Raw genomic sequence first — 14,777 nt, forward strand, 5'->3', positions numbered from 1 at the left:
TCAAATAAATTCTTCCCACCTTCAGTGCATGTATTTTTTCTCTTTCCCATGAGGATTTCCTGCTGTGTTGTGGTTTCGTTGAGGTCCGTCTGAGTTCCCCAAAAGGAAATACATTTATCCATTTTCTCCCCTGGATGGTTTCCCTGCTCTCTTTCTGGTCTGTGCTGAATCTCACAGGAGTTTCCTGGCTCATGACTCCTGGACACATTCCTTTTCGATCTCTGCGATAATTCTCTGTGTTTATCCACTTGTTCAACATTTCCCTGCTGAGAATTCTGCTCATCTTTCTCACGTACCATTGTATCACCTGCTGTGGCAGAGACAGAAACCTCAGACAGGGATGGAAAGGGGAAGGCCAAACCAATACAAGTGCTGGAGAGAGGTCAAATACAAATCAGGAACTGAACTCCCCCAAACTCTTCCCCCAAATGTAGTGGTGGGATTTTATGTTTGTATTTTATATAATTTGGAATGAAGAATAAAGAATAATTATGTAGCATGTATTAAGTGTATTGGTGTATGATCTGAGCACATCCTGCCAGCCACCCTTTTTGAATAACAGAAAGGAATGGCTAATGGGCCAATAGGTAGAGATACATCAGCCAGAATCTGTGTCTGGACTGATTTCAAGGCAGTAACAGACCTTTGAGGGTCACCAATTTGTTGCAGGTTTAGCATTTTAAAATAAGCAAAAGAATGCCATGATTGTTTTCTTTTGCGTTGCAAATTGATGTTCCTGTTCAAAATGTTCAGTGTAAATTAATTCTGGTTTGTGTGTGAATAAGGAATGTACATGTTAAGAGGTAAGTGTGAAGGTCATCGCTGAACCAGATGTACGAGGGAGGAACTGAAGAAAGACGTAAGGGCGCCAGGAGACTGCAACACACCCCTACTGAAATGTCAGAGGAGGGCAGACTGATGATTCTAAAGATGAGACAGGCAGGGCCACCCAGAGGATTCAGGGGGCCTGGGGCAAAGCAATTTCAGGGGCCCCTTCCATAAAAAAATTGCAATACTATACAACACTATATTCTCATGGGGGCCCCTACGGGGGGCAAATTGCCCCACTTGCTCCTCCCCTCACGGGCGGCCCTGGGAAAAATGAACTTTCCACATCTCGGCACAAACCCAGTTTTGAGAAAACTTCTTTACAAGGTATCACTGGTTCTCAGCATCAGCTAGTGCTAAAAGGCACTAAAGCTCATTAAAAGGGTTGGACAAATATTTTCCGTCAAAACTTTTTTTGGATCGAAAACTAGGGGTTTTTAAAAAGCAGAAAAAAATCACGGACAATGTCTGCTTTCCTTCAAAATTTGTTGTGGTTTTTTTAATTGAAAAGCTGAAATTAGTCCGCCAAAACCTGGACATGGTTTGGGGTTTCAGAAGTGTGTGGCCAAATATTTGCTGCTTGTTGTGTTTGATTGCTTAAAGAAACAATAAAAAAAATCTGCTAAAAAAAATCCAAAACTTTTGAACCACCTCAGCTTGCGACCAAATGCCTGAGCCCATCCAGGCAGAGATTTTTCCAGGTTTCTGATACTCTGCTGGCTTCCTTGACTAACATCTGTCTGCATAACTTTGGGTTCACTTACCTTAGAACATAAGAACAGTCATACTGGGTCAAACCAAAGGTCCATCCAGCCCAGTATGCTGTCTACCGACAATGGCCAATGCCAAGTGCCCCAGAGGGAGTGAACCTAACAGGTAATGATCAAGTGATCTCTCTCCTGCCATACATCTCCACCCTCTGACAAACAGAGGCTAGGGACACCATTCCTTACCCATCCTGGCTAATAGTCATTAATGGACTTAACCTCCATGCATTTATCTGTTTCCTAGAGACTGGCTCCACGGGGTCCCTCACAAACTGGAGACGGTTACTGTGGGTTTGTCTTTACTATAGCTTATGTACATACTCCACAAACTGAGCATTTGAGCTTGTCCAGAATCTGGGATGAGCCCATGTTGTGAAAACTGAAATGCTCAAAATAGCACATGCATGTGAATGGACACAGGGTGCTAAAATGAAATTAACCCAGAGCTTCTCAAACTGGGGGTTGGGACCCCTCAGGGGGGTCAGGAGATTATTACTGGGGGTTGTGAGCTGTCAGCCTCCACCTCAAAACCTGCTTTGCCTCCAGCATTTATAATAGTGTTAAATATATAAAAAAGTGTTTTTAATTTATAAGGGGGGGACACAATCAGAGGTTTGCTGTGTGAAAGGGGTCACCGGTAAAAAAGTTTGAGAACCACTGAATTAACCCCTCTGAAGCCTCGGGGAATGCAGAGGGAGGGGTCTCCCTTCCTAGGGTTGGGAAGGAGGTAGGTGGTGTAGGATATTGCTCTTCTCATGTGATCCCTCCCCTGGTGGCTAATTTGACATATAGCTACCCTCCTCTGCCATGAATCTCCCTATGGCACTGAAATGAAATACAGACTATAATTTGGCATTTGAGCAGTGAAAGGGACGGTGGCCCTAATGGAAAAGCTAACAGCTTGGCTCTTCTGCAAGCCTCAAACTGCTGAATGAGCTTTAGGGTAGGGAAGGCTGTGCCTCCCAAACAGCCTGGCCCTGCCCACTATCCGACAACTGATTACAACATGACGGTGCAAAACTCATTGGTCCCAATGAAGGAAAATCAGTATATAACCAGGGTGCCTTGCCATGAAACTTTGGGTTCATCCTGCCAAGACTTCCCCAGAGGATCGTGTTGCAACTGACAGAACCCGGCTCCTCCTACCCATGATCAAACTAGCTGGCCACTAGGTTGATCTGGACTTTGGACTGGTAACTATAACATCGACTGGCGGGACAGTGTGTGTGTGTGTGGTGTGTGATTGAATGCATATGATAATTGTTGTATCTTCAATAAATGCGGCGTATTGCCTTTTCCCCTGAAAAAGATCCTGTGTGCTTCTTATAAGCTACCCCCAAGGCAGCTAGCTAGCACATCTTGGAGGGACTGTTCAAATTAAGTGGTTCATCAAGACACACTTGGTTGACAGTGGATCATGGGAGAAGCCCATCTACACTGAGTGGACTGTCATGTAAATGTGCTGTCTGGAATCTAGGTAATGGCTTTCTGCAATGACTGAGGGAAAATGGGCATGAACATGTGACTTGCCCATGTGACTCCAAACTTCATCCTGTTGCTCTAATTTTCCATAGTAAGAACCATGGGATGCCTTTCACATGGCAAAAGCTATAAAAGGCCATGGAAACACCTCCATTTTGTCTTCAATCCTGCTTCTTACCTCCAGAGGAACTTTGCTACAGACTGAAGCTCTGAGTAAAGGACTGAATGACCCATCCAAGGTGTGGCTGTACTCCAGAGACTTGATTTGAACCTGCAGTTTATTCCATCACTGCTACAAGCCTGAACCAAGAACTTTGCCATTATGGATGTAATTGATTCCCTTAGCCAATTTTAACTCCCCCCTTTCTTTCTCTTTATGAATAAACCTTTAGATATTAGATACTAAAGGACTGGAACCAGCATGATTTTTGGGTAAGATTTAAGTTGTATATTCACCTGGGAGTGGCTGGCCCTTTGGGATCAGAAAAAACTATTATTTAATGACACTGGTTGTAAAGAACCACTCAGCTCTGAATCCAGTATTTTTGGTGGTGATATAAGAACCGGAATGCCTGAGAAAACTGCCTTTATGTTTCTTGTTAGCCAGTGTGGTGAAACAGGAGTTTACTTTTGTGGCTGGTTTGGTCTATCTTATAAAAGGACAGGAGTACTTGTGGTACCTAAGAGACTAACACACTTATTTGAGCATAAGCTTTTGTGGGCTACAGCCCACTTTATCAGATGCATGTTTATGCTCAAATAAATGTGTTAGTCTCTTAGGTACCACAAGTACTCCTGTTCTTTTTGCGGATACAGACTAACATGGCTGCTACTCTGAAACTTATAAAAGAATATCCACCAGTTTGGGGTTGTGTTTGCCCTATTTCTCAGCAGTTCGTTCTAAATTTGGCATCCTCAGTTGTGACCCACTAAGGCTCGGTGACAGGGTGCCAAGGGAGAGGGCTGGGTCATGGATTTACAGGGAGTTAGGTGACCCAACCTTCATACAGTCTCCCTTGGGACCGCCCTCTTTAGATGCACCCTCTAAGATACATCAGGGAGTCAGCCGCCTTCCAGGCTGAGTCTCATGCTAGCGCATTAAAAATGGCTGTGGAGACATTGCTTTGATGTTAGGGCTCCGCTTGGAGTTCAGACCATCCAGCCCACCCACCCCCCTCAACCCCTGGCTTTAGAACCCAAGCTACAGCCCAACCAACAGCGCCTGCACCGTTATTTGTAGTGAGTCAGCATGGACTCTGGCTGGGAGGCAGCTTCCAGACGCAGTGCAGATATACCCTTAATGGGTGACACGCTCGCTTTAGCTTTTTCCAAGGGTGAACCCTGGTTCCCCTTAGAACCATAGAGTTAAAAGGACCACAAAGGTCATCTAGTCTAACCCCCTGCCTTTTGAAAACCTCCAGTGAATAACCTTCCACCACCTCCCTAAGCGTCTGTTCCATTGTCCTACGGTTCTTCCAGTTAGGAAGTTGTCCCTGAGATTTAATCTAAATCTGCTGTGCTGTAGTTTGAACCCACTGCCTCTTGTCCTGCCCTCTGTGACGAGAGAGAAGAACTGTTCCCCATCCTCTGTATGGCAGCCTGTAGCGGGGAAGACCAGCAGGGACCAGAACCCGCCCGTTGGGCTACAGAGTCAGCAAAGCCACCTCCACCCCTCCGGAAGCTGAGGGGCGGGACAGGCAGCAGAAGTACAAAAGGAGGGGGCCCTGCAGCTCAGGTGGGCTGGAGCTGCCGCAGGAGACAGACACTTATCACCCGCTGCCGGAGCGGGACACCGAGGACCTGCTGGGGCGGCCGCCAGAGGACTGGCCAAAGCTCCCAGGGTCACCAGCCAGTCAAGGTGCCAACGAGCTGATGGGCTGCCACAGACCACCAACCCTGGGGAAACGGAGGCCAGAGGTACCAAACCCTGGGGATTGTAGGAAGTAGCCCAGGGAAACTAGACCATCGTCTGGCTGCGTGTTGGCCTGACACTAAGTAAGGGTGTTGTGGGTGGATCCCCGCTGATCCAGTGGCAGATTACACTGCCACTGCTAGGGCCCGGGGCTGGGACACGGTGGAGTCAGGTGGGCCGGGGTCCCCCTACCTCCTGCCACCCACCTTCGGCCAGGAGGCCTGTGTTGGTCGACCGCCCGCCGAGCTAGGACGCTAGACTGGTGCTTGCCCCGCCTGAGCCCTAGACTGTTTGGTGCTCGCCCTGGGCAAAGCCCCTCATTGTTTGCTGCCCCACCCTGCCTGAGGGCCTGGGCTTGGAGACTCTGCGGCTCTGCCCTGGGACAGACCAGGAGGGACGGCCACACACGCTCACACGGCCTGTCGAGTATTTGAAAACCACTGTGATATCCCCCCCATTAACTCATTTCCAAACTAAACACACTCAGTTCCATCAGCCTTTGCTCACTGGTTTGCGTTCCACCCCTTTGATCATCTTTGTCACTTGCCTCTGGATTCTTTCCAGTTTCTCTACATCCTGTCTAGTCACTGGTGACCAAAACTGGACCCAGGACTCCCCCTGAGGCCTAACCAATCCTGAGTAGAGCAGTACTATCACCACCTGTGATTTGCATGCTATGCTTCTCTTAATGCATCTTCTTTTTGCATTATCATCACACTGTTGACTTCTGTAGCCCTGAGGATTAATCTGTTGGTCTGTATAAAATGTCTTTTTGATAAAAGTGTGTAGGCTGCATAGATTAATAGAATTTGCAATAGCTATAAATGCAAGATACCTAGAAGCTTCTAAACCAGACATCCTGGCCTATTTCCTCTGTGATGCTGAAAGCAACCTTTAAGACCCTTACTCAGAAAAGTGATACTAGGAAACAAACCTACGCAAATTGTCTAGGGACTTTCTGAATATCTGCTAACCTTTCACCTAGTTAGGTGTAAAAGTAGGGTATTTCTGCCCACAAAATATAACAAGTCTACCACAAAATACGTAGATAGTTGTCATTAGTACGTACACAAAGGTCAGCCTATGAAAACAGGTACCCTCACCTTTCCATGGGGGAAAGACAAATTTGGGCATAAAGGGAAGGATTTTTACCTATAAAGGTGTGATAATCCACCACTAGGGCAGGCGATACATCTCTCTGTTTCCTGGTCGTCTCAACCTGCTTCGAAGCCTCCTTCTCCTACGAAAGCTGTCAATGCTAGTCGTAGTATTAATTCTTTGTGAGTATGAAATAATTCTTAATTTCTACTTCACCTCTAAGCATCTATGCTAAGAAGGGTTTAATTTACAACCAGTTTCTTTATAACTATACTTCCTCTAGCAGAGGTGTGAAATTCACTTTAGTACTCTTTGCTGCAGAGTGCATTTAGGACTGTATAATATCATATTATATCTCTTAAAGAATTGTGATACTTTGTAATCTCATACTGCTTTTAACATTTTACATTTACTTCTTGTTTCATTGATTTTAAATAAAAGGTCTTGTTTGACTAAACTTTGTCTCAGTGTAATTCCTGTTATACCCCAATCTCCTTGGTATTAAATTCTGTGAAGCCTGATTCAAGACGAACTTTTATCTTCTGATCACACATATTGGCGAGCCATACCCATATTATTAATATCTATTAATTATTACTAACATTCTTAATTAATTAGAAAATTAATTATTAAATAAAACTAAATTAAGTGGATAAATTCCACTGTCCCTACTAACCCTCCCCAAATCAGGCAACACTTCATGTTGAGGTTGTGATCCACCACAACTCCCAGATCCTTCTCAGCAGTGCTGCTGCCATGCCAGTTATCCCCCATTCTGTATTTGTGCATTGGTTTTTCTTCCTGAAGTGTAGCACCTTACATTTGTCTTTGTTGAATTTCATTGTTGTCTATAGCCCAGTTTGCCAATTTATCAAGATCTCTCTGAATTCTTGCTCTATCCTCCAAAGTGTTGACAATCCCCCCAGCTTTGTGTCATCTGCAAATTTGATCAGTATGCTCTCTATTCCTACATCCAGGTCATTAATGAAGATGTTAAATAACACTAGACCCAAAACAGATCCCTGTGAAACCTCATTTGAGAAATCCCTCCAATCTGACATCATTCCAATAATAGTTATTCTTTGCTTGCGGATGTGTAACCAATTATATATCCACTTAATGGGAGTTCCATTGAGCCTGCATTTCTTCAGCTTACTCATGGGACTGTCAAACGCCTTTTTGAAGTCCAGGTTTTTTAGCCACCAAACCAGTTACCTTATCAAAGAAGGATATCGGGCTGGTTTGTCATGCTATGTTCTTAACAAATCCATGCTGGCTGCTACCGATTACCCCTTCATCCTCTGGGTATTCGCAAATTGAATATTTTATACATTGCTCTAGTAGCTTCCCTGGTATTGAGGTCAGGCTGATTAGTCTATAGTTCCCCAGCTCCTCCTTTTTCCCCTTTGTAAAGATGGGCACTATGTTAACCCTTCTCCAGTCTTCTGGGACCTCTTCTGTCATCTGAGTTTGCAAATATTGCCAGAGGCTCTGAGATTTCATCAGCTAATTCTGGGCTGAACAGCAAGAAAGGAGGTGGGGGGCTGGCTTTGGGGATTAAGAGCTCTGTTATCAACATTTGAGCTGTTGAGCTTGAGTTGATGGCTGCCAACCACGAGGAGTCATCAGAGGGAGGCCGGGATTTCAGTTTGGACAGAAGGAGACAGGTCTGGAGCAGAGCGGTAGATCTGTGACTCATCAGCATACGGACAGTAGCTGAATTTGTGTCTGGGGTGAGATTTCCCAGAGATAAAGTGCAGAGGAAGTGACCAAGGACTGAGCCCTGTGGAACCCCCACAGAAGAGTGGAGTGGGGGTGAGGAGGAGCTTCCTAAGGACACGCTGAAGAAGTGGTTACAGAGGTAGGAGGAGAACCAGGAAGCAGACAAGATGTCAAGACGACGACCATGGTCAGTGGTATTAAAGGTGACTGACGGGTCAAGAAGAATAAGGATGGAGCACTGGTTCTGAGCTTTGCTTAGGGAGAGGTCATTAGAGACTATGGCAAAAGCATTCGCAGTGGAGGGCCCCAAATATCTGCCTCCCTGAAACCTTCCCTTCCCACTGCCACCAGATCCTTCCTGCTCCTTGGAGAAACCACTCCCCATCCCCTTCCCACTATCCTCAGTCTTTTCCACTTCCAAGGAGCCCAGATCTCCTACCCAATCCCCCCAGCTCCAACAGCACCACTGCTGGGACCTCCACCCCCTTTCTCCATTCGCAGGCTCCCACTCCCCCAAAACCAGCACACTCCCTGTTCCCAGGAGATTCTGTCTCTGATTCCTCACCTCCTCTTCCTTCCATGGTACCCATCCCTCCCTGATTCCCTCTAGTCTTCCACATACCTATCCCTTTCCTCCCACTACACTCAGCCTTCCCTACCTTGTGGCAACCCACAACCACTAGCTCCCCCATCATCTTCTCCACTCCCGCTGCTCCCTGCTCTCCTTCCCCCTACCCCCCAAGAACTCCTGAATAGGAACCTCACACTGCTCTCACAGTCATTGGCTGGTTGGGTCAAGAGGACATGCTGTGGCCACTGCCTCTGACCCACTCATTCATCTGAGTCGGAGCCGTACCACTGTTAACTTTCAGACTAGGTGTATTGTGCGTTTTGCTTGCATTCTGAAGGAGTTCCTCTTAGACGTTTCCCCCTGATTCCAAAATTTAAGGGCTGAGAGCAATATTTTAAAGTGTTTTAAAATCCACTCTGGCCTCTTCTGAGCTGCAAAATTTTGTCAGCATAGCTCTGTTTGTTAGGGGTGCGAAAAACCACATCCTTAATTGATATAATTATGCTGGCAAAATGTCTCATGCAGACACAGAGTGCTGAAAAAGTCTAATAAAAAAATAAGGAAATCAAATGCCCATAACCTACATCAATACCGAGTACAGGTTGCCCAGTTCTGCTTCATGCCTTTCCACTAGGTGGGTGGTGGCTAAACCTAAACCTCTGAAAACCAGAAGAGCAAGAGTTAATATACACACCACCCCTTAAATGCAACCTTAACTCTGCCCCTGGCCCTGCAACTGGTACTAGCCACTGAGAATGGCTCAGTAAGTCTGGTGCAAAGGTTAAGAAACTAACAAAGGAAGTGGAGGTTTCTCCATTTCTTGAAGTCTTCAAGTCACAGTGGATGCCTTTCTGGGGGCGGATTGAGTCCAACACAAGGTATTCAGCTCAGTACAGCAGTAACTGGGTGAAATTCTATGACCTGGTTATACAGGAGGTCAGACTAGATGACCTAATAGCCCTTTCTGGCCATAAAATCTATGATTCTACAATAGCTATGAAGGACTAGGAACGTGCCATTGTTTGTGTTGTGTTCAGAGATGGGAATACCAGCATTTCTCCACATGCCTCCAGCTGTGTGCACTGGGTCAGCTGTAGCTGTAACTGGATGGTGGAGGGAGGAGTTGGAGCAGCTTGGCAGAGGTGTGACTGTGATATGAAGGGAAGTGTATGTGAACCCTGAGGGACCTAGTCTGCCCCATTTCAATGCTCTCAATGGGCTGTTGCTGAAACAGGGCAGAGCAGAGCAGAGGTGGCATTGTGGGGGTGGCATGAACCTTAACTCTTCATTTTCCCTTCTAAGAACCGAGGGGACGGGAATCCTTACCCAGCGAGGTCACATTCTCATAGTTCTCCTGCATGACGTCTCTGCAGAGGGCTCTTTGACGGGGGTCCAGCAGAGCCCACTCTTCCCTGGTGAAATGCACAGCTACCTCCTCGAAGGTCACCGGCCCCTGAAAGAGCAAGAGCCCCCCACTCACAACCTGCTGCCCCACTCACAGCCCCACTATTCATGGGGGAGAGGAGCCAATCAAATGGATGCTCTGAGAGAGAGACAGTCAGCAGGGTCCCACCCCCATACTGCTCAGAGCAGCCAGGAGGCAAAACAGGAGGGGAGATAGAGATCCCCTCATCCCCCACCCCCCAGCAGACAGAGGGGGAAGGGTCTTCTCCTCCATCACACACCTACAAGCCAGAGGCTGATACGGGGGATGGGGCCCCCAGCAGGCTCCAGGCTCGGCTCCCCAGTAGGAATCCCAACAGGCTTCCCATTGCCAGCAGCTGGAAGGAAGGGAGGGTTATCTACTCTAGGCCCCACTGGTGGGTAACCTCCACCCCTCCTTCGAATCTCCTAGCCGCCTCTGGCCAGTAGGTTCATGTTCTTGCACTGGGAATCTGATACGTTTCCCCAGCGCTGTCCAGGGCTCCCCCCCCCCCCACACACCCCCATGCCCCAAATAGGGTCATTTCCTCCCCCAAGGCCCATGGGTCTGTTCCCGGAATCCAGGACTTGGGTTAAACAATTCCCAGCAAGTTTGTCTCATGCCTTGTCCCCCTCCCTTTCTCCACCCTGGGTGTTTCCTGCCCCCATCCCACCTCCAGACTGAGCTCCCCCAAAGATCCCAGGCCCTCAGTATTTCCTGCCCCTCCCCGACCAGCAGGAACCCACTAGCAACCGCGCAATAATCCCTACCTGGACTGGCTCCACTACAGCCAGTTCCCTTCCCTGTCCCGTGGGACGCTGGGACAATCTGGAGCCAAAGGTGGGTGTTACTCTGCCGCCTGTCAGGGTGAGAAGGGTGACAGGGAAGATTTCAGAAGGACCTTTAGTTCCTGTCACATCATGATCTCCCCCGGCCCTTTCCCTGCACAAGATGTTTCTGACTCGCATGCTGGGAAAACATTCCATCACTTTATCACAGCCCAGACCCGGCCCTTCCCACCAGTGCTAAACCCACTGTGCTAGTTTTAAAACCCTGAGAGCAACTCCCCCAACGGTGGGGACCAGGCGGAGGCAGGGACAGGACAAAGTCTGCCCAGTGCTGGCGTGGTAAATAAAATGAAGTTTGCTGGTGATATTAAGATAGAAGCCATTGTCAATAGAGACAAATAGTGGAACATTAAGTGGGGCTCACTTCCATTCTATGTATTATGTCCCTCACCCTCATGCTTCAGGGTTTCAGCCAAAACTGGTAGGGGTCAGGAAGGGATTTCCCCCCCACACACAGTGTATTTTGACAGGGTTTATTTAATCTCCTTCCTCTGAAGCTTCAGGAATGGCCAGAGAAAAAGACAGGATATTGGGCGGGGTGGACCAGGGCAGTGAAGTGGCACCGATCACTCAGTCTCTCTCTCTAAGGGGCTTGGCTGGCTGGTTCTTGCCCCCATGCTCAGGGTCTAACTGACACTATAGGTGGGATGGGGAAGGAATTTTCCCCCCAGGTCGGGTTGTGAGTGACCTGGAGGGGTTTTCATCTTCCTCTGCAGCGTGGGGTGTGGGGCACTCACTAGGATCACCCAGAAATATCTCACTTAACCATTTCCCTGCCACTGCAGGAGTCTGGGGCACTGGGGCACCTCGGTCCCTCCTATTCTCTGCCTGGGGCATGTAAGAGTCTAGTCTCCTGGGGGCTGCAAGGCTTTGGTCTCACTCCAGCTGTTGGGTTTAGTGGGCGGGTGCTGGGGGGTGTTGGCAGCCAGTGCTAGACAGGAGGTCAGACGAGATGATCCAGGGGTCCCTTCTGGCCTTAGACTTTATGACTCTATGACCGGATGTGGGCAGGTTTGGGAGCTTGTGACCTCCGCCCCCCTCCCTCACTTATTTCTCCTTCATTTTCTGACTTCTGTTCCCCCCCATCCCTTCCTGTGCCTGGGAGACTTAGTGACCAACGATCCCTGGGTTCCTTTGCTCTCCTGCGATTGCTGACAGCACTCAATGCCAGTTTGAATCAAAACTTTCTGCCTCATCCCCATTTCTACTAACCACCGCAGGGGTTTCAGTCTCGCTGGCTGGGATACAGGCAATGAAAGGGTTACTGTGCACAGCTGCAAACTCTCATTTCACAGCTGAAATAAGTAAGCAAGTACCTCTTATTGGCAGTCAATTTTTTTCTGACCCCTGAACATTTACTTAAAAAGTAAAAATAAAACATGTATCCCTGCTGAGTCTATATATAACTTGTATATTTCTAGAGGCTGGCAGAGAACACTGACCACAATGAACAGGGGAGTGCAGGAGTGAGATTTTCTTTGCTTTAGATCATAATGAAACACTCAACATCTCTCAGCCTCCTGACTGCCTTTCCTGAGCCCCCGGGGGTCACAAACCACCAGCTGAGAAACACCAGCCTAGATCATTCGTTTGTATCGGCACTGACTACGCATGGGGAGAGAGTGCTACATGATACCCGGACAAAGCGTGAATGAGCCCAGTGCAATGACATACATGGACCAACCCTGGGAACTGTTAATTCCAGTAACACCCACGTTTTGAACTCTCTGCCTTACTTCACTGTAAAAAGAAGACAAAAGTTCATAAGATCTTACAATACCCTATAGCAGCAAGTTGATGAAAAGTAGGTTAAATTCTTTCAGCCATGAAGGCCATGCACAGGTGCAAGACGACCAACGACAGAAACTTCAATTAGTCCAAACAAAAGGGGGCTAATGATGTCGTTCAGGGCCAGCACTAAGCTCTGTGCTCGGTGAACAAGAAAACGTGGCAACAAAGTTACCTAGGCCAAATTTGGCCTTAGGGACATGGATTTAATTAGTAAACAAAATAATAAAAAATTAACTATGCCACCTACATAGAGATGGGGGGGGGGGGGAGAGAAAATCATCTCCCACCTCACCCCTGACATGGCAACACTGCTACTAAACTATATATTTCCTTTCTGAGAGGCTTTGTTTTCATTATATTTTAATTTGTGCTCCTTCCTCTTCTCATGATGCACGTTTATTAATTTGCACTTCATTTTGACCATAGTTCTATCCTGTTTCTCAGAAAGGCTCTAAGGGCTTGTCAGTTAAAATATGTTCCAAAGAGACCCATTGCTCCCGTGATTAGTGACTTTCTTAAAGTCTCTCAGTGCTTCTAAGTTAAACTAGTTTTCTAAAAGAGCCCTCTTTTAGCAGGATTAGTAATGAAACTTACTCTTTCCCACAAGCCACTGCCTCTGTGCCGCCATTACTGTCTGGTGCAACACCTTCAAATAATTCTGCTGAGGATGTTTCCCAGAAATTAATCATCATCGGGATGGCTAGGAATGTATGGGGAGAAAAAAAAATTAAGATTCTATCTTAAATGCATAAAATTAATTTAAGGCATAATGTAAGTATAAAAAAAAAGTTTAGAGCAAAAATTAATTAAAAGAACCAAACAAACGTTGCATTCTTAAAGTAGTGCAGGTTATGCAAAAAAACAATATATATATATATATATATATATATATATATATATATAAAATTGCTGTTTTAACCAAATTAGATGCTAATAGCTGTTTTATTTATTTAAAGTGTAAAAATCAGCTGCAACCTGTGTCACAAGAGGTAAATAGTGCACTAAAATAATTATAAGTTAAAAATGTGAATACATTACCAATTTAGAGTCACAACAAAAAAAGTCTATTTTTTTTAAAACTAAATATACTAACAAACTTTCAAATAAATAGTTTTTAAAAAATGCTCAGCCTTTGTATTTTTTTTTAAAAAGTATCAAGCAGCCACTCAAACACAGGAAAAGTTGTCAAAGACCTTAGTAGTCTTTAAAAAAAAGCTTTAAAATCAGACTATGCAAACTTAATTAAAAACACTATTAATATTACTGCAATTAAAACTGCAAAATAAAATTCTTGAAATTAATGTAGTCAGTTAAAAATGCAATAATTAAAGAAAGCAAAGGCAAAAAAAATGAGTACTAAAAAACCTGTAAAACACTTTAAATGCTTACGTGACATTGATGAGCTAAAATATTTAAGAGACAAGTCAGTTGAAAATATAGTGGTGCAAGAACAAAGTAACATTGCTTCCCATTGTTACACAGCTTCCAGGTGCTGGAGGCTGCGATCCCCCGTCGTTAACATGGTTATTGGGCTGAAATCTCCCCATGGCCAGTCAGAGACAGACACGTACCTGCGTCGCTCCCCAGCCCCCGGCGCAGCGTCTCTAGGGGAAGGAGAAGATGGGAGAGGTGAGGATTCAGTCCCTCGCACTCATGGAGAAATCCCCATTGCGTATTAATGGAACTGCTGTTAACTACGAGATGGTGACAGAGATCAGAGGCCGATAACGCAGCCGCTGCAGACAGAGCCAGCCCCACAGGGCTGCTCCATGGGGAAGGGCGACTCGCTGAGCTGGGCTGTGAGATGGAGCCGAGGATCAGTGACATCACTAGAGTCCCCGACTCCTCCCCAGGGCGAGGGTCGCTCTAACCAGAGGAGACGCCACCCCCAGACTCCAATTCACCTTTGAATCCCAGCAGCACCTCCTGCAGCATGGCACTTTGCAGAGAGAAATCGCTGAGTCTCTTCTCCAGCTCCACAAACGACAGCTCTGGATTCCCAAACGTCCCGTCCTCCCTGCTGGGGAAAGGAGGGGTGAGAAATAGGCCTGAGCCCCAGACCCTGAGCCCAGCAACCCCCAAACTCCAGGAAACCTGGATCTGAGCTTTGTAGCCTGAGATGTTCATTGTCATGGTGAGTCACCTCAGCCCTGCGCTCCCCCAGAGAGACGGGAAGTGGGGAGACACCAGAGCAAGGAACGGAGACATTGTTCAGGAGCTTTCTCAGGGATGCTCTGGCTCTGGCGGGGGATCATGTGGAAAGGGAGGAGACACAGAGCAGAGAGTGGGCAGGTCCTACATGCTGACAGTGGCCACAGACAGAGCTCAGGGCTCC

The 14,777-nt window shown here is 46.8% G+C and overlaps 1 long non-coding RNA gene across 1 annotated transcript; it reads right to left on the minus strand.

Annotated features, from left to right (window-relative positions):
• Window positions 1–13,035: 13,035 nt before the first annotated feature.
• Window positions 13,036–14,374, minus strand: LOC120375661. Its single transcript, XR_005586673.1, has 3 exons — window positions 14,347–14,374; window positions 14,014–14,046; window positions 13,036–13,142 (listed from the first exon to the last, which is right to left on the minus strand). It is a non-coding gene; the product is annotated as an uncharacterized LOC120375661 (long non-coding RNA).
• Window positions 14,375–14,777: the final 403 nt, after the last annotated feature.

This window comes from Mauremys reevesii, linkage group 12, assembly GCF_016161935.1.
Source record: "Mauremys reevesii isolate NIE-2019 linkage group 12, ASM1616193v1, whole genome shotgun sequence".
NCBI classification, from domain to species: Eukaryota; Metazoa; Chordata; order Testudines; family Geoemydidae; genus Mauremys; species Mauremys reevesii.